General features: G+C 45.8%; 1 protein-coding gene across 2 annotated transcripts in view; it reads left to right on the plus strand.

Annotated features, from left to right (window-relative positions):
• ndst1b (N-deacetylase/N-sulfotransferase (heparan glucosaminyl) 1b) overlaps positions 1-26,018 on the plus strand; it is a 213,140-nt gene that overhangs the window by 32,845 nt on the left and 154,277 nt on the right. Inside the window, exon 2 of one of the 2 annotated variants that reach the window (XM_063053048.1) lies at positions 7,055-7,200. The gene's annotated coding sequence lies outside the window, so the exon portion shown is untranslated. The remainder of the gene's footprint in view (positions 1-7,054; positions 7,201-26,018) is intronic. The other variant, XM_063053049.1, reaches the window with a different exon arrangement.

Genomic DNA, 26,018 nt, shown 5'->3' on the forward strand with positions numbered 1-26,018 from the left:
TAGCCAGTGTGCCTCAGACTTCTGCACAGTACTGTATTGCACTGTTCTGCTGCTGCAAAAATCAACACATTTCATGACACATGTGAGTGATGATAAACTTGATTCTGATATGGGTCTCTGTTGTGGACTGAGAGTGGGAAGTGGGCAGGGAGAGGGGACTCATGGTTGGGGGAGAGGGGAAGGAGTGGGAAAAACCAGAGGGACATTCTGTAATGATCAGTAAACAAATTGTTTGGAATCAGATGACTTTGCCTGGTATCTCAGGGCTGGGTGTGTCTGCACCTGTACCACTCCCCACCCCTGGCACTCTTTCTCTGCCACCTGTCCCACACCCCTCCCGCAGCGTTCCACCCTCGCCATTCCCAACATTCTCTGTTCCACCAGATTTACAAGCTTGCTAAATACAGTGCCGTGCAAATGTCTTGGGCACTCTAGCTATATATGACTTTTGCACAACATTGTATATATTGTAGCAACACACATCAAAGTTGCTGGTGAACGCAGCAGGCCAGGCAGCATCTCTAGGAAGAGGTGCAGTCGACGTTTCAGGCCGAGACCCTTCGTCAGGACTAACTGAAGGAAGAGCTAGTAAGGGATTTGAAAGTTGGAGGGGGAGGGGGAGATCCAAAATAATAGGAGAAGACAGGAGGGGGAGGGATGGAGCCGAGAGCTGGACAGGTGATTGGCAAAAGGGATATGAGAGGATCATGGGACAGGAGGTCCGGGAAGAAAGACAAGGGGGGGGGGAACCCAGAGGATGGGCAAGGAGTATATTCAGAGGGACAGAGGGAGAAAAAGGAGAGTGAGAGAAAGAATGTGTGCATAAAAATGAGTAACAGATGGGGTACGAGGGGGAGGTGGGGCATTAGCGGAAGTTAGAGAAGTCAATGTTCATGCCATCAGGTTGGAGGCTACCCAGACGGAATATAAGGTGTTGTTCCTCCAACCTGAGTGTGGCTTCATCTTTACAGTAGAGGAGGCCGTGGATAGACATGTCAGAATGGGAATGGGATGTGGAATTAAAATGTGGCCATTGGGAGATCCTGCTTTCTCTGGCGGACAGACCATAGATGTTCAGCAAAGCGGTCTCCCAGTCTGCGTCGGGTCTCGTCAATATATAGGAGGCCACATCGGGAGCACTGGACGCAGTATATCACCCCAGTCGACTCACAGGTGAAGTGTTGCCTCACCTGGAAGAACTGTTTGGGGCCCTGAATGGTGGTAAGGGAGGAAGTGTAAGGGCATGTGTAGCACTTGTTCCGCTTACATGGATAAGTGCCAGGAGGGAGATCAGTGGGGAGGGATGGGGGGGCGAACGAATGGACAAGGGAGTTGCGTAGGGAGCGATCCCTGTGGAATGCAGAGAGAGGGAGGGAGGGAAAGATGTGCTTAGTGGTGGGATCCCGTTGGAGGTGGCGGAAGTTACGGAGAATAATATGTTGGACCCGGAGGCTGGTGGGGTGGTAGGTGAGGACCAGGGGAACCCTATTCCTAGTGGGGTGGCGAGAGGATGGAGTGAGAGCAGATGTACGTGAAATGGGGGAGATGCGTTTAAGAGCAGAGTTGATAGTTATTTCCCCACCTGCCTCCGGGTCCAACATATTATTCCCCACCAGCCTCTGGGTCCAACATATTATTCTTCCTCCACTATCCTGTCTTCTCCTATCATTTTGGATCTCCCCCTCCCCCTCCAACTTTCAAATCCCTTACTCACTCTTCCTTCAGTTAGTCCTGACGAAGGGTCTCGGCCTGAAACGTCGACTGTACCTCTTCCTAGAGATGCTGCCTGACCTGCTGCGTTCACCAGCAACTTTGATGTCTGTTGCTTGAATTTCCAGCATCTGCAGAATTCCTGTTGTTTGTATATATTGTAACTGATTTTTTTATTACTATTATGAATTGCATTACACTGCTGCTGCGAAATAACAAATTTCACGACATATGTCGGTGATATTAAACCTGATTCTGATTTGGATTTGTTATCACTGACATAGGTCATGGAATTTGTTTTGTGTCAGCATTAGGTAGTAATATGTAAAATTATTAAATGTTGCAATGAATAAAGATTAAATGAAGATTAGTTTTAGTTGTCAGATGCACATTGAATCACAGTGAAATGTGTCATTGCGTCAATGACCCACGCAGTCTGAGGGTGTGCTGGGGGCAGCCCGCACGCATTGCCACTTGGAACTGCGGGATTAACTAATGCGGTGGTGGCAAATACTTAGCTTGAGTAACTGTTCCGCTTCAGAACTATTAGCCAGAACAGAGAAGTATAAGGGAAAGTCAATAATTGCATTATACTGTAATTCAAAGTTTAAATTTATTATCAAAGTACCATATATGTCACCAAATACAACCCCGAGATTTATTTTCTTGTGGGCATACTCAGTAAATCAAAGAAATGTAATAGGGATCAGTAAAAGAACCTACCAAACGGGATGGACAAACAACCAGTGTGCAAAAGGCAACAAATTGTGCAAATATAAAATGAAAAATAATAACAAATAAGCAATGAATATCGAGAACATGAGGTGAAGGGTTGAAAGTGAGTACATAGGTCATAGGAACAGTTCAGTGATGGGGTGAGTGAAGTTGAGCGTTTTCCCCCTCTGGTTCAAATAATAACTCTTCCTGAACCTGGTGGGTGGGTCCCGAGGCTTCTGTGCCTGCTTCCCGATGGCAGCAGTGAGAGGAGAGCACGTTCTGGGTGCTGGAGGACGATGGATGCTGCTTTCCTGCAGCACTGTTTCACGTAGATGTGCTCAGTGGTGAGTGGGGGAGTGCTTTACCCGGGATGGACTGGACCATGTCTGTATCCCCAAAGTGCTGGTGCTTGGGTGGGGTGGTTGAAGGGGTAGGTTTGAGGGTGGAGGTGGTGATCAGCCTTACTGCTTGAGGAAATTAACTGTCTTTGATTCTGGTGTGGAGGCTATGTACCATGTGCACCATACATCAGTACACTAACATTGGGGATTAGATTACTAGATCATGAGGACACGCAGTCCTCTTTTATTGTCATTAAGAAATGATACAATGTTTTTCCAGAACAATATCACAGAAACACATGACAAACCGACTTAAAAACTAACAAAAACCACATAATTATAACATATAGTTACAACAGTGCAAAGCAATACCGTAATTTGATGAGAACAGACCATGGCACAGTAAAAGTCTCAAAGTCTCTCGAAAGTCCCATCATCTCACGCAGACAGTGAACCTCCAGCGCCGCCAACTTGCTGATGCAGCATCCGGGAAGCATCCGACCACAGTCCGACTCCGAGCCCACCCAAAAAACTCCGAGCCTCCGACCAGCTCTCTGACACCGAGCACCGAGCACCATCTCTGTCGAGCACTTCAACCCCGGCCCCGGCAATAGGCAAAGCCGAGGATTTGGGGCCTTCGTCTCTGGAGATTCTCGATCGCACAGTAGCAGCGACAGCAAAGCAGGCATTTCAGAAGTTTCTCCAGGTGTTCCTCCGTGCTTCTCACGGCTGTCTCCATCAAATCCGGATTGTGCACGGCCCCCTAGTTACACATACACTATTCATTCGGAACGGCCGCGCGCGCTGCGTTGTGCTGCCATCTTCACCTCCCTCCTAACAAATACATATTCAGTTCATCTGCAATTTCATTTCCCTTGTTACTACCTCTCCTGTATCATTTTGCAGCTGAATGATATCTAACGTCTCTTTTACACTTCATGTATCTGAAGAAACTTTTGCTATCCTCTTTAATATGATTCGCTAGCTTACACAGGATCAGAAGACAAAGGAGCAGAAGCAGGCCATTCGGCCCATTGTATCTGCTCCGTCTGCTCTGCCACACCTCCATGAGCTAAACTATTCTCCCATCCAGTTCTAATTTCCGGCTTTTTCCCCATATCCCTTGATACCCTGACTAATTAGATACCTATCTTTTGAATTCCATCTTTACCTTCTCGGTGACTTTTTTAGTTGCCTTCTGTTGGTATTTAAAATCATCCCACTCCTCTAACTTCCCAATAATTTTTGCTCTGTTAACCGCTGCTGTGTCATCTTGCCTTTAGAATACTTCTTCCTCTTTGGGATGTATATATCCTGTGCCTTCCGAATTCCTTCCAGAAATTCCAGCCATTGCTGTTCTAACATCCCTGCCAGTGTTCTTTCCCAATCAGTTCTGGCCAACTCCTCTCTCGGGCCTCTGTAATTCCCTTTACTCCTCTGTAATACTGATACACCTGACTTTAGCTTCTCCTTCTCAAATTTTAGGGTGAATTCGATCATACTGTGATCACTAGCCCTGAAGGGTTCTTTTACCTTAAGCTCTCTAGTCAATTCTGCTTCTTTGTGCAACACCCAATCCGGAACAGCCGTTTCCCTACCGGGCTCATCTATGAGCCGCTCTAAAAGAGTCATCTTGTGGGCGTTCCCCTCTTGCGACCCAGCACCAACCTGATTTCCCAATCTACCTGCACTTTGAAATTCCCGTGACTATTGTAACATTGCTCTTTTGGCATGCATTTTCTGTCTCCCGTTGTAACTTATAGACCTCTTCCTTACTACTGTTTGGGGGTCTGTATATAACTCTCATCACGGTCTTTTTACCCTGCAGTTTCTTAGCTCCATCCACAATGATTCAACACCTTCGTACCCTATGTCACCTCTTTCTAATGATTTAATCATACATGCCAATTTGTATTTGTGCTACAGGTTCATCAACCTTATTCTGTATACAGCACACATTCAAATATAACGTCTGCAGTCCAGTATTCGTCCTTTTGTCTGCTTTTTACATTGCAGCTCATCCTGCTGACAGCAGTTTTGCCCTGTGGACAGCCTCCCCTCACTACACATTGCCTCTGTTTGTAAACCAAAGTCCTCATATTCAGCACTGTCACTCTGGTTCCCATACCCCTGCCAAGTTAGCTTAAACCAACCCGAACAACTCGAGTCAACCTGCCCAGGAGGGTATTGGTCCCCCTTGGGTTCAAGTGTAACTCATCCCTTTTGTACAGGTCATACCTTCCCCAGAAGAGATCCCAAGGATGCTTATATCTGAGCACCTGCCCCCTCCACCAGTTCATCAGCCACACATTCACCTTCCAAATCATCCTATTCTTACACCTGGCACAGGCAGCAATCCCGAGATTACTACCCTGGAGGTCCTGTTTCTCAGCTTTCTACCTAACTCCCTAAAATCTCTCTTCAGGACCTCCTCATCTTGTCTGCCTATGTCATTGGTGCCAAAATGTACCAAGACGTCTGGCTGCTCACCCTCTCTCTTGAGAATGCCATGGACATGATCTGAGGCATTCTCGACCCTGGCACCAGGGAGGCAACATGCACCTGTGTCTCTCCATTGTGCCCACAGAACCTTGTCTCTGTTCCTCTAACTAATTCACCAGAGAAGGCGCTACAGCAACTTGCATTTATGTAGTGCCTTCACTCAGTAGGTCAGGAGGCCCAAGGTTCAGTCACAGGATTTAAACTGGGGCGTAGAACAGGAAGGAGAGGCATGTGAGTATGCTGGTAAAATGATTTGTTATTGTCACATGTACTGAGGGACAGAAAAAAACTTTGTTTTGTGGACTAGCACACACAAAACATGCTGGAGGGACTCAGCAGGTCAGGCAGCGTCCGTGGAAACGGATGAGTCATTGCTTTGATCCCAGCATCTGCAGATTATTTTGTGTTTAGCACACACAAAATGCCGGAGGAACTCAGCAGGTCAGGCAGCACCTACAGTATACTGGGGAATAACAGCTGACATTTTTGGCTGAGACCCTTCATGAGGACTTTGCTTTGCATACTGTCCATACAGGGCCTGGGATATCAGGAAAGATTGAATAGGTTGGGTCTTTATTCCCTGGAACAGCGAAGATTGAGAGGAGATTTGATATACAAAATTATGATGGGTATAGATAGGGGTAAATGCATGCAGGCTTTTTCCATCGAGGTTGGGTGGAATTAGAACTAGAGGTCATAGGCTAAGGGTGAAAGGTGAAAAGTTTAAGGGAACATGAGGAGAAACGTCTTCACTGGAGGATGAACGTATGGAATAAACTCCCATTGTAAGTTGTGCACGTGAGCTCGATTTCGATGTTTAGGAGAAGTTTGGATAGCTACGTGGTTGGTAATGGCATAGAAAGCAATGTTCCCAGTGCAGGTCAATGGGAGTGGGCAGTTTAAATGGTTCAAAATGGACTAGATGGGCTGAAGGGCCTGTTTCTGTGCTGTACTTTTCTATGACTCTATGACTGATCACCCTGTGCATTGAGATAGAACAAGGGAAAGCAATAACAGAATGCAAAATAAAGTGTTACAGTTACAGAGACCTCGTTACAAACCTGCGCCTTATTGTCTGCCTGCACTGCACTTTCTCTGTTCCTGTGACACTTTATTCTGCATTCTCTCATTGTCATTTAAATTTTTAATATTTACTAATTTTTACTATTTTTAATATTTAATATTGGTAATCCAGGGAGTGGGAAGCGCAGAATCAAATATCGCTGTGATAATTCTAGTATGAATATTTGGCGACAATAAAGTATAAAGTTTTGCCTTGTTCTACCTCAATGCGCTGATAACGGGTGAGAGAGAGGAGAGGCAGAAAAAGAGGGAGGAACAGAGATTAATTCCCAGTGGGAAAAGAATCTTTCTCAAAAATGTATTACTCTGTATTAGATGCCCTGATCCCATGATGATAATTCCCCACCCTACCCATATCCTCATATCTGACAGTGGACTCAGCCCCCGGTACTGTGAAGTGAAGGGGATAACCTCACTTGCCCCAACACTGAACTGAACAGTGGATTCACTGTTCACTTTCAAGGACTCTATGTATCATATTCTCGATATCTATTGTTTATGTATTTATTTATTTTTGTCTTTTGCACACTGGTTGAACAGCTGAGCTGGTGTGGTGTTCCACTGACTATTATAGTTATTATTCTATTATAGATTTATTAAGAATTCCCACAAGAAAGTTGTTTCTGGTGACACATGTGTACTTCGATAATAAGTTTGCTTTGAACTTTGAGCCAAAGTGATTTGGTGTTTCTTTGCTACAGTTCTTTGTCTTTTAGGTGTGGCATCCTCAGTGTGATTTGTGTGTGGAGAAGATGTGCTCCAGTCTCTGAAGATGCTGCACAAGAACTTGAGGTGATGCAGACAGCAAATGCTACACCAACGAACAGGCCGACGAGCTTCAGGACCGGTGAGTAAATCTGACTGTCTCCCAGCCAGCTCACGTGTACCGTTAACTATTTAAGTGTTGCAGTCATGATCTCTTGTATGGGGAGCACGGTAGCGCAGAGGTCAGTGCAATGGTTTTACATTGCCGATGATCTCCAACTGGGGTTCAATTCCCACCGCTGTCTGTGCAGAGTTTGTAAGTTCACCCCGTGACTGTGTGGGTTTCCTCCGGGTGTTCTGTTTTCCTCCCACATTCCAAAGGTACACAGGCTGGACAACCTTGTGATCATACTTGCACCGGGCTGCCCCCAGCACATCCTCGGACTGTGTTGGTTGTTGATGCGAACGTTGTACTTCACTGTATGTTTCAACGTACGTGTGGCTAATGAGGCAGGCACTATGCATAATTCTATACCGGCACTTTGTACCAGTAAGTAACTGCATTTTAAAAAAATATGTCACATAGAACAGCACAGCACAGTACAGGCCCTTCGGCCCACAATGTTGAACTGACCTCTGAACCTACTCTAAGATCAATCTAACCCTTCCCTCCCACATAGCCCTCCACTTTTCCTTCATCCATGTGCCTGTTTAAGAGTCTGTTCAATGTCCCTAATGTATCTGCCTCTGCCTCCACGTAGTCAGGCGTTTAAAGGGAAGACCTCTGAAAATGCTCACAACTCAGTTCGTTCAATTGTTGCTGGTAACAGCAATTGGTGCTGAACAATCGTGCAGTCAGTCAGGCTTCAGGTGAACAAAACTGCCAGAAACACAAGAGATTCTGCAGATGCTGGAAATCCAAAGTAAACACACAAAATACTGGAGGAACTCAGCAGGTCAGGCAATAGCTATGGAGGGAAATAACAGTCAACAACTGGGGCCGAGCCCCATCATTAGGACTGCAGAGGAAGGGTATCAAAGCCAGAATAAGAAGGTGTAGCGGGGAAAGACAAGATGGGAAGTGATAGGTGAGACCAGGTGAGGGGGAAGGTGGGTGGGTGGGGGGGATGAAGTGAGACACTGGGAGGTGATAGGTGAGACCAGGTGAGGGGGAAGGTGGGTGGGTGGGGAGGGGGATGAAGTGAGACACTGGGAGGTGATAGGTGAGACCAGGTGAGGGGGAAGGTGGGTGGGGGAGGGGGGATGAAGTGAGACACTGGGAGGTGATGGGTGAGACCAGGTGAGGGGGAAGGTGGGTGGGGGAGGGGGGTGAAGTGAGACACTGTGAGGTGATAGGTGAGACCAGGTGAGGGGAAAGGTGAGTGGGGGAGGAAGGATGAAGTGAGACACTGGGAGGTGATAGGTGGAAGAGGTGTAGGACTGAAGAAGAAGGAATCTGAGGAAAACTTCCACAGTTATTCTCCCTCAGAGTTCTTGCAATTACTGTTGGATCAGTTTTGTGGTCAATCTCATTAAAATGTAAGTGTTTGACAAGTAGGAAGTGGGAATAGCCATTCCACTTGCATTATAAGACTGTACTGCAGAGACGTATAGTTAGGAATTTTGGCCTGTTCTGTCTTCTCTGCCATTCTGTGGAAGCAAGATTAAAAGTAAATTTTCACTTGCAGTGTGATGCATCGAGAGAAACGATGAGCTGCTTATTGAGACACTGGGGTGCATCAGTACCTCTCAGCGGTAACTGTGTACGATCGTAGAGTACACAACGTCAACCAGAGCACGTTTGATCTGGCAATCTGAACTGCACAGGGCACCAACTCTGAAAGACCATCAGACATAGGAGCAGAACGAGGCCATTCAGCTGTCGAATCTGCTCTGCCATTCCATCGTGACTGATTTATTACCCCTCTCAACCCCATTCTCCTGCCTTCTTCCCGTAACTTTTGACGCTCGGACTAATCAAGAACCTATCAACTTATGCTTTAAATAAACCCAATGACTTGGCAATGAAATCCGCAGATTCGCCACCCTCTGGCTAAAGAAATTCCTCCTCATCTCTGTTCTAAATGGACGTCCCTCTATTCTGAAGCTGTGTCCTCTGGTCCTACATTCCCTCACAAGAGAAAATTTCCTCTTCACATCCACTCTTTCCAGGTCTTTCAATATTCCATAGGTTTCAATGAGATCCTCCTCCTCATTATTCTAAACTCCAGCGAGTACATGCCCAGAGCCATCAAACACTTCCTACGCATGAATTCTTTCATTCTTGAAATTATTCTCATGAACCTCCCTCCAGACCCTCTCCAATGCCAGCACATCTTTTCTTGGACAAGGGGCCCAAAACAGCTCACAATACTCCCAAGTGCAGTCTGACCAATGCCTTATAAAGCCTCAGCATTGCATCCTTCTTGTAGTCAAATCCCCTGGAAAGGAATGCTAACATTGCATTTGCCTTCCTCGCCACCGACTCAACCTGTAAGTGAACCTTTAGGGAGTCTTGAACTACGATATCCAGTTCCTTCAGCATCTCTGATTGCTGAATTCACTCCCCATTTTGAAAATACTCTCTATCTTTATAATAAACCTGATTCCGATGATTAATCAGAATCGTTTAATATCACTGACATATGTCAAGAAATTTGTTGCTTTTTGTGGCAGCAGTACAATGCAAGGCATAAAAAAATGCTGCAAGTTACGATCAGAGATGTATTTTAAAATAATTAGTGCAGAAAGTGAGGTAGTGTTCTTGTGAAGAACTACAATACATAAAATACTGTAAATTACGATAAGAAAAATCTAAAATGAAGTGAGTTCTGCAGAAAGAGAACAGAAATAGTGAGGTAGTGCTCATGGTTCATGGATTATTTGGGAATCTGATGGAGATGGGGAAGAAGCTGTTCAGGAATCATTTTGTGTGTCTTGAGGCCCCTGTTCCCCCCTCCCTGATGGTAGCAATGAAAAGAGGGCATGTCCTGGGTGATGGGGGTCCATCGGTGATGGATGCTGCCTTTTTGAGGCATTGCCTTTTGAAGATGGTCCTCAATGCTGGGGAGGCTGGTGCTCCTGTGAAAGTGTTGGGAATTATCTCCGGGGAATTAAGTTCTGCTGTTGTCACCGGTTGTCTGTTCTCCTTCAGTGCGGAAAACCCTCAGGAGTTGGGATAAAAGAGCTCTGGGGTTCTGGAACTGCTGAATTATTCAGGGAGGGTCTGATGTCCTGGCTGTGATGAGCAGATAAAGCGTGTGTAAGCTATTAACAAAACCACCGGAGAAGGAATACGAATTCCCTGCAGTGTGTGAAACAGTCACAACATGGCACATTTCCAGCTGACGGTATAACACACCTTCAGAATCTGAATCAGCTTTCTTATTGATTTCTGTTAATTTTATTAATTTATTTGTGTAGAGATACATTGTGGAACTGGCCCTTCCGGCCCGACGGGTCACATTGTCCAGTGATCCTGTCTTTTAATGTTCGGCACAGCATTGTGGGCTGAAGGGCCTGTATTGTGCTGTAGGTTCTGTATGTTTAATCATGGGACAATTTACAATGACCAGTTAACCGATTAGCCCGTGTTTCTTTGGACTGTGGGCGAAAACTGGAGCACCAGAGGAAACCCACGCATTCACACAGAGGATGTACAGCTCCTTACAGATGACATCGGATCTGAACTCTGACACCCTGAGCCGTAATAGTGTTGTGCTAACCTCTCGCTTCACTTGGAGTTTAAGGAGATCTGATATATCTCCAAAAACGCTTGAAAATGTCTACAGATGTACCGTGGAGAACATTCCAACTGGCTGCAACACCATCTGGTACTGCACAGGACGGAAGTAAGCTGCAGAGAGTTGTAAAATCCATCCTGAGCACTGGCCTCCGTAGTATCCAGGACGTCTTCAAGGAGCAATGCCTCAGAAAGGCAGAATCCATCATTAAGGACCCCCATCATGCCCTCTTCTTATTGCAACCATCAGGTAGGAGGTACAGAAGCCTGCAGGCACACACTCAGCGATTCAGGAACAGCTTCTTCCCCTCTGCCATCAAACTTCAAACAGATTCCAAATGAAGTCAACAAATTTCCCAACATTTGACGTATGCCGGTGATGTTAAACCTGATTCTGATCTCCAACGCCCTGATCTTTAATAAAGTCACGCTAACCGCCATGCCACCCTGTCGCCCGATTTAATGTTTTTTACTCAGATACGCAGCACGGTAACAGTCCAACGATACCCACGTGACTGATTAACCCAAAAAGCCTTGTGTCTTTGGACTGTGGGAGGAAACAAGAGCATCCTGAGGAATCCTACGTGGTCGCGGGGAGAACGTACAGACTCCTTACTGATAGCAGCAGGATGCTGGCTCTGTGATAGGAATTGAGTCTAGATCGTTGGTGCTGTAATAGTGTTACACTGAGCGCTACACTAACGTGCCCCATGTTAATTTAAGACAATTTTTAAAGTTGTACAGAGCAATGCTTTAAGGAGGGAGCGTCGACTCAGACCACGAGAGGCCATTTTCATGCCTTACAAGGCGCAGATTGGAAGTCTGTGTGGGGCGCCATTCCTCGCACAGACTAGAGAAATGTGTGATTAAGTGCCTTGCTCAAGGGCACAAACACGCTGCCACAGCTGAGTCTTGAGGTAACAGACAAACACCTTTATCACTTGGCCACACGCTCAGTGCATTAAAATTACCATAAATTACAATAAAAATATAAATGTGCTAACAGGGAGCAAAAATACTGAGGAAGTGTTCATGGGTTCATTGTCCATTCAGAAATCTGTTGGCGGTGGGGATACATTAGGGACAATAAGAGACTCTTAGATAGGCACACGACTGATAGAAAACTGGAGGATTTTTACATGGGAAGGAAGGGTTAGGTTGATCATAGAGTAGGTTAAACATTGTGGGCCAAATGGTTTCTACTGCGCTGGACTGTTTTATGTTCTTTGTTAATAACTGCAATGTCACAACCAGGAGAAATTAAAGCAGTTTAAAGATCTGTCACGTCATTTGTCACATATACATTGAAATATCGAAACACACAGTGAAATGCATCATTTTGCATCAACAGCCAGCACAGTCTGAGGATGTGCTGGGGGCAGCCTGCAGGGGTTGCCAACATAGCATGTCCCCCACAACTCTCGAACCCTAACCCATACGTCCTTGGAATGTGGGGGGAGGGTACCAGAGCACCCACAAACTCGTTACAGACAGCGGCAGGAATTGATCACTGGCACTGCAAAGTGTTTCGTTAACCACTACGCTACCGAGAAATAAAAGCATGGACTATTTCCTAAATAGAGAGGAAATTCAAAAAATCTGAGGTGCAAACAGACTAGGGAGTTCTCGTGCAGGATTACCTAAAGGTTAATTTTCAGGCTGAGTCTGTGGTGAGGAAGGCAATTGTAATGTTAGCATTCATTTCAAGAGGACTAAAACATGAAAGCAAGGGTGTAGTGCTGAGACTTTATAAAACACCGTGAGACCTCACTTGGAGTATTGTGAGCAGATTTGGGTCCTTGATTTTAGAAAGGATGTGCTAAAACTGGAGGGGGTTCAAAGGAGGTTCACTAAAATGATTCCAGGATTGAATGGCTTGTCATATGAAGAGCATTTGATGGCTCTGGTCCTGTATTCAGTGGAATTCAGAAGAATGAGGGATGACCTCATTGAAACCTATCAAATGATGGAAGGCCTTGATAGAGTAGATGTGGAGAGGAAGTTTCCTATGGTGGGATAGTCTAAGACCAGAGGACACAGCCTCAGAATAGAGGGGCATCTTTTTGGAACAGAGATGAGGAGGAATTTCTTTCGTCAGTGAGTAGTGAATTTGTGGAATTCATTGCCACAGGCAGCTGTGGGGGCCAAGTCATTGAGTATATTTAAGGCAGAGATTGATAGGTTCTTGATTGGTCAGGATATGAAGGGATATGGGAGAAGGCAGGAGATTGGGGCTGAGAAGGAAAAGGATCAGCCATGATCTGCTCCTCTTATGGTTTTATTCCGCCGCAGTAGATATCTCAATCTAGGTCCACATGAAGTACCTCTCTGGCGAGCTTCATGATCTCACTGTTAGATGTACAAATCAGGGTAGTGGAAGTATAATATTTAAACAGTTATGTAACAGTAGTTCAGTTTAGTTTATTGAGGAATTATTAGGGCATTGTCAACACTTCCAGTAGAAAATGGATAACATGATATGGTGAGTGAGGGGAAAAAGCAGAAATTATACAACTGTTGATGCAAGGTGTCTTCAAATACCAAACAAAAATGATGAAAAAATAAGTAAGTAATTCAGTGGATGAGTTGCAGAGCCCTTGACAGTGAGTCGGTAGACTGGGAATCAATTCAAAGTTGTGGTGAGTGAAGTTATCCCTTCTGGTTCAGGAGCCTGATGGTCGAGGTAATAACTGTTCCTGAACCTGATGGTGTGGGACCTGAGGCTCCTGTACCACCTTCCTGATGGCAGCAGTGAGAAGCGAGCATGGCCTGGGTGGTGGGGGTCCCTGATGGAGAATGCTGCTTTCTTCTGCTTCTATCTGTTGCTAAGATATGCAATCTGCGAACAATAGCACATCAACTTGTCGAGAGATTTTTGTAAGTTCATGTTCTGTGGTAATTAGCCCATTGAATGCGTGTGCCATCATTGGAGCTGTTTAATTGAATGTCTTTTTATGAGTTTTGTAATTGTCCAGACTATTATTTCTGTCTTTCCTCTCATAAAGCTACTGCTGCATGGTTCTTGCAGTGGAGTTGTCAGCACTTGGTTCGTGTGGCTGTTCTACAGTTGATCCTGGGATGTATTATCATTTTGAAGGCTCAATCAGACATTCACTTAGTGGCCACTTCATCAACAATACCTGTACACCTGATCGTTAATGCACATATCTAATCAGCCAATCATGTGGCAGCAACTCAATGCATAACAGCATGTAGACATGGTTAAGAGGTTCAGTTGTTGTTCAGACCAAACATCAGAATGAGGAGGAAATGTGATCTAAGTGATTTTGACCGTAGAATGATTGTTGGTGCCAGATGGGGTGGTTTGAGCATCTTTGAAACTACTGATCTCCTGGGATTTTCACATACAACACTCTCTGGAGTTTATAGAGAATGGTGTGAAAAAACTAGAGCAGGTAAGCAGCATTTGTCACGTGGAACCACCCAGGCCATGCAGAAAGGAACAACCACAGCAGCAATGTTTACAGTGGTGTGAGAAAGTTTGTGAACCCTTGAGAATTTTCTATTTCTGCATAAATATTGACCTAAAATGTGATCAGATCTTCACGTAAGTCCTAAAACTAGATAGAGAACCCAATTAAATAACAAAAAAAGCATACTTGTTCATTTATTTATTGAGAAAAATGATCCAATATTTCATGTATTTATTGGAAAGAATATGTGAACCTTTACTTTCAGTAACTGCTGTGACCCCCTTGTACAGCATTAACTTCAACTAAACTTTTGTGGTAACAAACAACAGGAATTCTGCAGATGCTGGAAATTCAAGCAACATACATCAAAGTTGCTGGTGAACGCAGCAGGCCAAGCAGCATCTCTAGGAAGAGGTGCAGTCGACGTTTCAGGCCGAAACGTTTTGTGGTAACAGTTGATCAGTCCTGCACATCGGCTTGGAGGAATTTTAGGCCATTCCTCCTTACAAAACTGCTTCAACTCTGGGATGTTGGTGGGCTTCCTTGCAGGAACTAGTTGCTGCAGGTCCTTCCACAACATTTCTATAGGATTAAGGTCAGGACTCTGACTCGGAATGTGTGAAAGTGAGGTTTCTTCTCCTTCATCCGTTCTTTGGTAGACTGACTTGTGTGCCTAGGGTCACTGTCTTGCTGCATGACCCACTTTCTCTTGAGGTTCAGTTCACGGATGGATACCCTGCTATTTTCCTGTAGAATTTGCTGGTACAGTTCAGAATTCATAGTTCCATCACGGGTGCAAGCTGTTCTGAAGCAGGCCCAAACCATGTCACTGTCACTGTCACCACCACCACCACCTTTCACAGATGAGATGAGGTTCTTATACTGGAATGCGGTGTTTGCTTTTCACTAAACAACATTTCTCATCCATCCATCCACAGAACATTCTTCCACTAGCCTTCTGGCATATTCACATGGCCTTTAGCAAACTTTACATGGGCAGCAATGTTCTCCTTGGAGAGTAGTGGCGTTCTCCTTGCAATCCTGCCATGCACACCATTGTTCAGGGTTTGCCTGATGGGCGACTCAGGAACACTGATATTAGCCAATGCAAGAGGGCTGTAGCTCCTTAGATGTTCCCTGTGGTTCTTTGTGACCCCCTGGAATAGTACATGCCTTGCTCTTGGAGTGATTTTTGTTGGTTGACCACTCTTGGGGAGAGTAACAATGGTGTTGAATTTCCTCCATTTGTACGTCATCTGTCTGTCTGTGGACTGGTGGAGCCCAAACTCTTTAGAAATTGTTTTGTATCCTTTTCCAGCCTGGTGAGCATCAACAACTTCTTTTTCTAAGATCCTCCTTTGATGGTTGAAAAGAGTGGTTGTAGACGGGTCATATTCTGCATGGAGGTCAGTGACCAGTGGTGTGACTCAGGGATCTGTTCTGGGACCCCCTACTCTTTGTGATTTTTATAAATGACCTGGATGAGGAACTGGGGGGATGGGTTAGTAATTTTGCTGATGACACAAAGGTTAGGGGTGTTGTGGGTAGTGTAAAGGGCTGTCAGAGTTTACAGCAGGACATTAATAGGATGCAAAACTGGCTGAGAAGTGGCAGATGGAGTTCAACCCAGATAAGTGTGAGGTGGTTCATTTTGGTATGTCAAATATGATGGCAGAGTATAGTATTAATGGTGAGACTCTTGGCAGTGTGGAGGATCAGAGGGATCCTGGGGTCCGAGTCCATAGGACACTCAAAGCTGCTATGCAGGTTGACTCTGTGGTTAAGAAGGCATACAGTGCATTGGCCTTCATCAACTGTGGAATTCAGTTTAGGAGCCGAAAGGTAATGTTGCAGCTATATAGGGACATGGTCAGACTCCACTTGGACTACTGTGCTCAATTCAAGAATAGGTTGAGTGAAATCGGCCTTTTCTCCTTGGAGCGACAGAGGATGAGAGGTGACCTGATAGAGGTGTATAAGATGATGAGAGGCATTGACCATGTGGATAGTCAGAGGCTTTTTCCCAGGGCGGAAATGGATAGCATGAGAGGGCACAGTCTTAAGGTGCTTGGAAGTAGATGCAGAGGAGATGTCAGCGGTAAGTTTTTTACGCAAAGTGGCGAGTATGTGGAATGGGCTGCCGGTGACAGTGGTGGAGGCGGATATGATAGGGTCTTTTAAGAGACTCCTGGATAGGTACATGGGGCTTAGAAAAATAGAGGGCTATGGATAACCCTAAATAATTTCTAAGGTAAGGACATGTTTGGCACAGCTTTGTGGGCCGAAGGTTCTGTATTGTACTGTATGTTTTCTATGTTTTTATACTGGTTTTTTTAAATTACTTATTTAATTGGGTTGTCTTCATATAGTTTGAGGACTGGCATGAAGATCTGATCACATTTTCAGCAAAATGTGGGGAATAAAAGAAGAGAGAAGGGGGAGGGAGAAAAAATTCTGGGAAGTTGGAGAAATCGATATTCATGTCATCAGGTTGGAGGCTACCCGGATGGAATATGAGGTGTTGCGCCTACACCCTGAGGGTGGCCTCATCGTGGCTGAAGAGGAGGTCATGGACCAACATGTCGGCAGAGGAAGTCAAATGATTGGCCACTGGGAAATTCCTCATTTTGCAGATGGAGCGGAGATGTTTAATGAAGGAGTCTCCCAGGTTACGTCGGAGCTCACCTGTGCAGAGGAGGCTGCATCAGGAGCACCGGATGCAGCAGACAAATCCAAGATAGTTATTGATTTAGAGATACAGTGCAGTAACAGGCCCTACCAGCCCAACGAGCCCATACCGCCCAGTTACACCCATGTAACCAATTAACCTTCTAGGTGCAAGTCTTTGGAATGTGGGAGGAAAGCAGGGCACCTGGAGGAATTTTTCGTGGTCACGGGGAGGACGTACGAACTGCTCACGGGTGGCGAGAATTGAACCGGGTCACTGGCGCTGTAAATCATTTTGCTACCCGCGACACTACCGTGCCACCAATTCCAAAGGTGGTAACATAAAGATAAATTTAGAAGTATGGACTTGTAATAAAATGTGCATAAATACATAAATACCAGCTTGTATTGACAACGTGAACAGTGGTTTAAAGTGTTTACAGTGCAGCGATGGGGTAGAGGAGGTGGTTGTGGGGAGGTCTAACTAGAATGGTTGATCAGATTGACTGCCTGGGGAAGAAACTTTTAAGATGGTGTGAAGTTTTTGTTTTAATAGCCCTGTAGTACCATCTAGAAGGGAGCTTTTGGAAAAGGCAGCTTGCAGGGTGGGCAGTGATTTTCCTTGCCTGCCTCTTTGTCCTGGACACACGAAAGTCCTGCAGTGATGGTAGACTGCAGACAGTGACTGACAGTTCACCTTGGGGCATCACCTTTTGAAGATGTCCCTGATGCCAGGCAAGCTGGTACCCATGACCAAGCTGGCTGGGTTTACAACCCTCTGCAGCTTTTTCCGATCCTGCGCAGCGGCCCCTCCATTGCGGACAGTGATGCAACCAGTTAGAACGCTCTCCATTGTACGCCTGTAGAAATCTGTGAGAGTCTTTGGTGACATACCAGGTCTCCTGGCTGTACTCCTGATGCACTGCTGTGAGGGGACCCCCTTCAGCCTCCAGTTAATGACTTTGGCTGAGAGCATTTAGTTGCTAGATTGTGATTTTCATATCTAATTAGAAACTGTTTTAAGACAAGGATTAACACTATTAACATCTAATATTTCTTGTTTACAGCAAGTGCTGGCTACGTGCCTATATCCAATATGAGTGGGGGCATGGTATCATAGCATAATGCTTTACAGTACCAGAGATCAGAAGATACAGGTTCAATTCCTCCCACCGTCTATAACGAGTTTGGATGTTCACCGCGTGATCGTGTTGGTTGCCTCCAGACGCTTCGCTTTCCTCCCACATTCCAAAGTCATGCAAGTTAGGGTTAGTAGGTTGTGGACATGCTGTGTTGGCACCGGAAGCATGGGACACTTGTGATCTGCCCCCAGCGCATCCTTGGACTGTGTTGGTCCATGAGATATGGAAGCAAAATAGGACATCTGGCATATCAAGTCTGCTCCGCCATTTCATTATGTCTGATCCATTTTTCAACTCAGCCCCAATCTCCTGCCTTCTCCCCTACCTCTTAATGCCCTGTCTAACTAACAATCTGTCAACCTCTGCCTTAAATACACAAAATGACTTGGCCTTCACAGTCCCCTGTGCCAATGAATTCCACAGATTCACCACCCTCTGGCCAAAGAAATTCCTCTTCAACTCCGTTCTAAAAATACACCCCTCTAATAGAATGGAAATGAGGAGGGATTGGTCATTGATGCAAAAACAGCACATTTCATTGTATATTTCAATGTTTCGATGGACATAAAAAACAGAAAGCTAATCGTTAGGTTGGGCGATCATGGCCACAGTCTGTTGACATTGTGTAGGTATGGAAGACGGTGGCACTACCATGGCGACAAAAGGCTCAATGCTCTTTGGTTGGTCTTCACAGTTATTTTCATGGCCTTTGTTAGAACACATCGCACCTCAGATCGACACACACAGAGCTGGAGGAACTCAGCAGCTCAGGCAGCACCTATGGAGAGGAATAATAAATCAACATTTTGGGCTGAGACTCCTCATAAGGACCCATTTAAAGGGTACCCATTTAAAACAGAGATGAGGAGAAATTTTTTTTAACCAGAGGGTCGTGGATTTATGGAATTCGTTGCCACATACAGCTGTGGAGGCCTGATCATTGAGAGTGTTTGAGGAGGAGATTGATAGGTATCTAATTAGTCAGGGTATCAAGGGATATGGGTAAAAGCTGGAAATTGGAACTAGGTGGGAGAATAGTTTAGCTCATGGTGGAGTGGCGGAGCAGACTCAATGGGCCAAATGGCCTACTTCTGCTCCTTTGTCTTGTGATCTTGTGACCAGAAAGACAGGGGGAAGAAGCTAGAATGAGAGGCTGGGAGAAGAGGAGGAGTGGCTGGGAGGTGATAGGTGAGACCAGGTGAGGGGGAAGGTGGGTGGGTGGGGAGGGGGGATGAAGTGAGACTCTGGGAGGTGATAGGTGAGACCAGGTGAGGGAGAAGGTGGGTGGGTGGAGGAGGGGGATGAAGTGCGACACTGGGAGGTGATAGGTAAGACCAGGTGAGGGGGAAGGTGGGTGGATGGGGGAGGGGGGATGAAGTGAGACACTGTGAAGTGATAGGTGAGACCAGGTGAGGGGGAAGGTGGGTGGGGGAGGGGGGATGAAGTGAGACACTGGGAGGTGATAGGTGGGAAAGGTAAGGGGTTGAAGAAGAAGGAATCGGATAGGAGAGGAGAGTAAAACATGGGAGAAAGTGATGGAGAAGGGGATCCGGAGGTTGGTGATGGACAGGTAAGGAGAAGAGGAAGGGTCAGAGACAGGGGAGATAGAATGGGAAATGGAAGAAGAGAGGAGGAGGAAGTTAGGTAGATCAATGTTCATGCTGCCAGATTGGTTGCTACCCAGACATCTCTGATCTACATTGTGTTCTATTGTGCTTGCTTTCATTGGTTAGATCATTGAGGATGTATAATGAGGTCACCTTGAAGCTGTGTAGAACTTCGGTTAGGCCATGGTCGGGGTATCTGTGTCGTTCTGGTCGTCCCAGTATGGGAAGGATGTGGAAGCTTAGGAGATGGTTCAGAGGAGGTTCATCAGGAAACTGCCCGAATTAGAGGGCATGAGCTACAAAAGAGAGGTTGGACAAGTTGAAATGTTTTCCCTAGAGTTTCAGAAGCTGAAGGGAGATCTGTTTCTAAAATTATGGGCATTGGGTGTACAGTCAGAACCTTTTTGATGAAAGATCTCAGCTCGAAGCATTGGCTGTTTCTTCCCCTCCACAGATGCTCCCGGACCTCTGACCTGCTGAGTTCCTCCAGCATTTTGTGTGTGTTACTCTGGATGTCCAACATCTGAAGAATCTTCTGTCTTTATGAGTCTGCATTCTATTACTGTTTTAAGCTGCACTATGTCGGTGCACTCTTGTAATGAAATTATCTCTGTGGACGAGGATTTCCAATAATAACCCACATTATCAGGGAGGATCTGCCAGAGGAACTTGGCAGGTTGCACGGTATGAGTTAATCAGTCTGATGGCCTGGTGGAAGAAGCTGTCCCGGAGCCTGCTGGTCCTGGCTTTTATGGTGCGGTACCGTTTCCCGGATGGTAGCAGCTGGAACAGTTTGTGGTTGGGATGACTCGGGTCCCCAATGATCCCTATCAATGGACACCCAGAGACTTGTTACCAGGGTGGAAATAACTAATACAAGAGGGCATAATTTTAATGTAATTGCAGGAAAGTATAGGAAGGTAGGTTTTTCACATGGTGGGTGTGTGGAATGCCCTGCCAGGGTTGGTGGTGTAGGCAGATACATTAGGGTCATTAAAAGTCTTAGATAGGCACATGGATGATAGAAAAAGGGAGGAGTATGGGAGAGGGAAGAGTTAAGCCTGATTTATACTACGGCAACGCAGACTGTAACAACTGTGATTGGTCTGCTTGATAGCATCGCATTTCCTCCTACGCTGCAATAGCTTCCTGTTGGGCGACTGAAGGGCAGGGAAGGAACTCTGGCTGCAATGCTTTCCATAAAGCTTTACAGACCTCCGAAATTATGGAGGACACATTTCGCTTTTATGAGAAACGATGCTCGCTTTAAACTTGTTTACCCCGAGAAAGACTACCATGACCATGAAGCCTTGCGCGGGCAGGTGTGTGCACATGCGTGACGTGCGCGAATTGCAGAGCAACACACAAGTATAAATGCTCACAACACGCGTAAGTCGCGGCATCGAGTTAACGCAGAAGTATAAATCAGGCTTTAGGTTGATCTTAGAGTAAGTAAAAAGTTCAGCACAATATTGTGGGCCAAAGGGCCTGTACTGTGGTGCAATGCTCTATGTCAATATTGATACCTTTCCTGTAAATACTGACTCAGACATGATTTCCCTTTGCTTGGCCTTCCGGTATCTGCCAGAAGGGGAAAGATGGATGGCTTGGTATTCCCGTCAACCCTCCTCACATGCTGCTCCCGGGAATGGATAGAAACAGCCTATGTTTGAGAAATCCGGGATTGGCACATTGTTGGGCTCTGCGGAGGGTGGTGTCAATTTACACTTTGGCTTTATCACCATCCAGCCAATGACAGAATACTTTATCAACACAAACGATTAACTACGATTTCTATTTCTATAATCACCTACTTAACTTCAACATGTGGAATCTACTCGGGTACATTTACAGAGTTGAAAGTGTACAATGGTAGCACATCCCACTAGCAGAACCCCTTAGAATATTCAGTACTGGTATGTGTTTCAAAAGCATGTATGATTCAACACAATCATACCCTCAGTCCTTATCAATCTCAAAATCATAAACACATGAGATTCTGCAGATGCTGGAAATCCAGAGCAACGCACACAGAAAATGCAGGAGGAACTCAGTAAGTCAGGCAGCATCTATGGAGGGGAATGAACAGTTGATGTTTTGGGCCGAGGCCTTTGGAATTGGTTTATTATTGTCACATGTACTGAGATACATTGAAAAGCTTATCTTGCCTACCGTTCGAACAGATCAAATCTGTTTGAAAAAGCTGTAATGTGCATCGTCAATACTCTCAGATTTTGAGATTAGTTCAGATGTTCTTAAAAGTTCACAGTAAATTTATAATCAAAGCACATGTATGTCACCATATGCAACTCTGAGATTCTTTTTCCAGTGGGCATTCACAGTAATTCCAAGAAACACAATAGAATCAATGAAAGACTGCACATAACAGGGTGGACAACCAGTATGTAAAAGACAGCAAACTCTGCAAGTACAAGAGAAAGAAATGATAATAAATAAATAAACAATAAATGTCAAGAACCTGAGAGGAAGAGTCCTTGAAAGTGAGTCCATAGGTTGTGGGAACATTTCAGTGATGGGGTGAGTGAAGTTATCCCCTTCAGTTCAATGGCTGAGACCCTTCAGGCTCCAAAATCTGGGCCTCTGGACCTCCCACTGAAACTGCATCCTTGGGAGGCCAGAGTCTGTGGAGATTGGAAATCTCATCTCATCCTCGCTGACAATCAACACTGGCACTCCTCAAGGATTTGTGCTTAGCCCACTGCTCTGCTGAACTACACCTGGGGTACCATCCAGAAGTTAGCCCAGAACAAACAGAAGTGGAGGACCTTCGGTGCTGCCCTATATGCCTGTTAGGTGTAATGGGCACCAAAGAAAGAAGACTGCTCTGCTCGCTCTACACGCACGACTGTGTGGCCCGGCACAGCTCAGATGTCATATCAACAACGTGACTGTTGTTGGCAGAATTTCAGATGGTGGTGAAGAAGCATACAGGACTGAGATAGGTCAACTGGTTGAGGTGTGTCGCAATAGCATGTTTGCGCTCCACGTCAATAAGACCAAGGACATGATTGTGGACTTCAGGAAGGTGAAGTCAAGGGAACACACACCAGTCCTCATCGAGGGATCAGTAGTGGAAAGGGTGAGCAGCTTCAAGTTCCTGGGTGTCAAACTCTTAGAGTATCTATCCTGGGCCCAACAGATTGATGCAATTACAAATGTTTTATTAGGTATTAGAGGAGAATTTGTAAGTGACCGAAGACACTCACAAATTTCTACAAGTGTACCATGGAGAGTGTTTTAACTGGCTGCATCAATGTCTGGCCTGGAGGGGCCACAGCACAGGATTGGGAGAAGCTGCAGAGAGTTGCGAATACAGCCAGTTCCATCATGGGCACCAGCCTCCCCAGCATCGAGGACACTTTCAAAAGGTGGTGCTTCAGAAAGCCAGCATCCATCATTAAGGACCCCCATCACTCAGGACATGCCCTGTTCTCATTGCCATCATCAGGAAGGAGGTACAGGATCCTGAAGGCACATACTGTACACTTTAGGAACAGCTTCTTCCCCTCTGCTAACAGATTCTCCAGACACCCAAAATATACCCTTTTTGATACAGTGTCAAGGAATGGCTCCATGAATATTCAACTAATCAGAAGGCTAAGAAGGTTGTGACAGACAGGAAGTGCTACTGGGGATAAGCTCCCACTGCCTATTAAATGCTCCCAATGGCGTGCGTCTCAAATAGCCTCTGTAAACCTAGTCCAGCTCCCGGGCCTTCACGTGTGGCTTAGCTACTAGAAGGGGCAAAGGCAGGTTATTGATACCTTAAAACCAGTTGCTTTGTGCATAGAAAGCATTCAGTCTATCAGGAAGGGAGACATTGCTGTGTTGACGTGCAGGGTGGGCTTGTAGTTGGTCATGGTTTGAATCCCTTGCCATGTCATCATGTATCCTTGTTTAACGCGATTGTCCTTCAGGCTGGGGGGTACACTGTCCTCATTGGGACTCAACGCCCCTCTCTGTAGCTGGATCTTGGACTTCTTGAGGAGAGACCCTAGTCAGCCCGAGTTGGCAGTAACATCTCAAGCTCCGTCACACTGAGCACTGCTTCCCCCCAGGGTGGTGAGCTCAGCCCCTGTGACTTTTCTGTCCATACGCACACGCTGCCTTCCCGATGGCATGGGAGATCACGGCTCTTGCTGACCTTAGTTGTCCTGTCCCCCGATCTAAAGGCAGCTTCTTGATCCCCAAAGCAGTGCATGAGCCTCTGCAAAGGGCGTAGCATCAGAATTAGAAGGGTGTCCCTTTAGAACAGAGACGAGGAGGAATTTATTTAGCCAGAGGGTGGTGGAGTTCATTGCCACAGACAGCTGTGGAGGCCAAGTCGCTGGGTAAATTTAAAGCAGAGGCTGAGAGGCTCTTGATTAGTGAGGATGTCAAAGGTTACGGGGAGCGGGCAGGAGAGAGGGGTTGAGAGAGATAATAAATCAAACACAACAGAATGACAGTGAAGATTTAGTGGGTCACACGGCCTGGTTCTGCTCCTCTGTCTGATGGTCTTATCGGAGTTATTATCCAGTGCCTTTGCTCGATTTGGCCAATTCAGATAGTTTTTGAACAAAATAAACTATATTCATAATTTTAAAAATATTTACAAGAACAGACTGTTCAATGCCTTTTTCTTCTTTATATACTGTGGGACAGCACGGTAGCATAGTGGTTAGCACAACGCTTTAGAGTATTCAATTCCTGCTGATGTCTATAAGGAGTTTGCACGTTCTTCCTGTGACCATGTGGGTTTCCTCCAGGTGCTCCGGTTTCCCAACACCCATTGTGAGTCAGTAGGTTAATTGGTCATTGTAAATTGTGCTGCGATTAGGCTGGGATTAAACGGGGGAGAGCCGGGCAGCACAGCTCAAAGGGCCAGAAGGGTCTGTTCCACGCTGTGTCCCAATAAATAAATAAATACTTGGTCAAAGCTCCCGTACTGTTCGATTACGTTCGTACACATTAATAGCTGCCACTCATGTGGCACAGATTTCTTTTAAATTGCCAAATTCAGAGTTCTCTGGTTGACGTTGTGGACTCTGCGATCGTAGACGGTTACCGCTGAGAGGTACTGATGCACCCCGGTGTCTGATTAAACAGCTCGTTGTTCCACTTGATGCATCACACTGCAAGTGAAAATTGACTTTTAGTCTTGCTTCCATAGAAACCGTTGTACCCCTGGGAGTGTGCTTGCCATGATAATTTGATCTAAATTACTACCTGTTAATTCCCAGATATTTGGACACCTGTTAGTTTAGGCGGCAGTAACGTAGTGGTTAGCTTAACTGCTAACAGCACCGAGTCTACAGGAAGGGTCAGAGCCGTCTCTATTTCCTGAGGGGACTGAGGTCCTTTAACATCTGCCGGACGATGCTGAGGATGTTCTACGAGTCTGTGGTGGCCAGTGCTATCAAGTTTGCTGTTGTGTGCTGGGGCAGCAGGCTGAGGGTGGCAGACACCAACAGAATCAACAAACTCATTCGTAAGGCCAGTGATGTTGTGGGGATGGAACTGGACTCTCTGACGGTGGTGTCTGAAAAGAGGATGCTGTCTAAGTTGCATGCCATCTTGGACAATGTCTCCCACCCACTACATAATGTACTGGTTGGGCACAGGAGTACATTCAGCCAGAGACTCATTCCACCGAGATGCAACACAGAGCGTCATAGGAAGTCATTCCTGCCTGTGGCCATCAAACTTTACAACTCCTCCCTTGGAGGGTCAGACACCCTGAGCAAATAGGCTGGTCCTGGACTTATTTCATAATTCACTGGCATAATTTACATATCACTATTTAACTATTTATGGTTCTATTACTATTCATTATTTATGGTGCAACTGTAGCAAAAACCAATTTCCCCCGTGATCAATAAAGTATGACTATGAGATTAGGGGTTCAATTTCCACCGTTCTGTAAGGAGTTTGTACATTCTCCCCGTGACCGTCTGGGGTTTCCTCCTGGTCCCACAGTCCAAAGACGCACGGTGCTTTTACCACCACAAAGTGTAAAAATTAGAATAAATCACAAAATAAATAGATAGGTTCAACACGGTAGCGTAGCGGTTAGCGCGACGCTTTACAGTGCTGGTGACCTGGGTTCAAATCCCGCCGCTGCCTGTACGGAGTTTGTACACTCTCCCCGTGATGGCGTGGTTTCCTCCCACAGTCCCCAGCTGTACCGGTTGGCAGGTTGCGGGCGTGCTATGTTGGTGCTGAAGCTTGCTGACACTTGTGGGTTGATCACCGGCACCCTCCTTGGACTGTGTTGGTCATTGACGCAAATCCCCGCATTTCACTGTATGTTTCGATGTTTTCAGAATCAGCCTTATATCACTGGTATATGTCATGAAATCTGTTGT

The sequence above is a fragment of the Mobula hypostoma genome, chromosome 7, assembly GCF_963921235.1.
Source record: "Mobula hypostoma chromosome 7, sMobHyp1.1, whole genome shotgun sequence".
NCBI classification, from domain to species: domain Eukaryota; kingdom Metazoa; phylum Chordata; class Chondrichthyes; order Myliobatiformes; family Myliobatidae; genus Mobula; species Mobula hypostoma.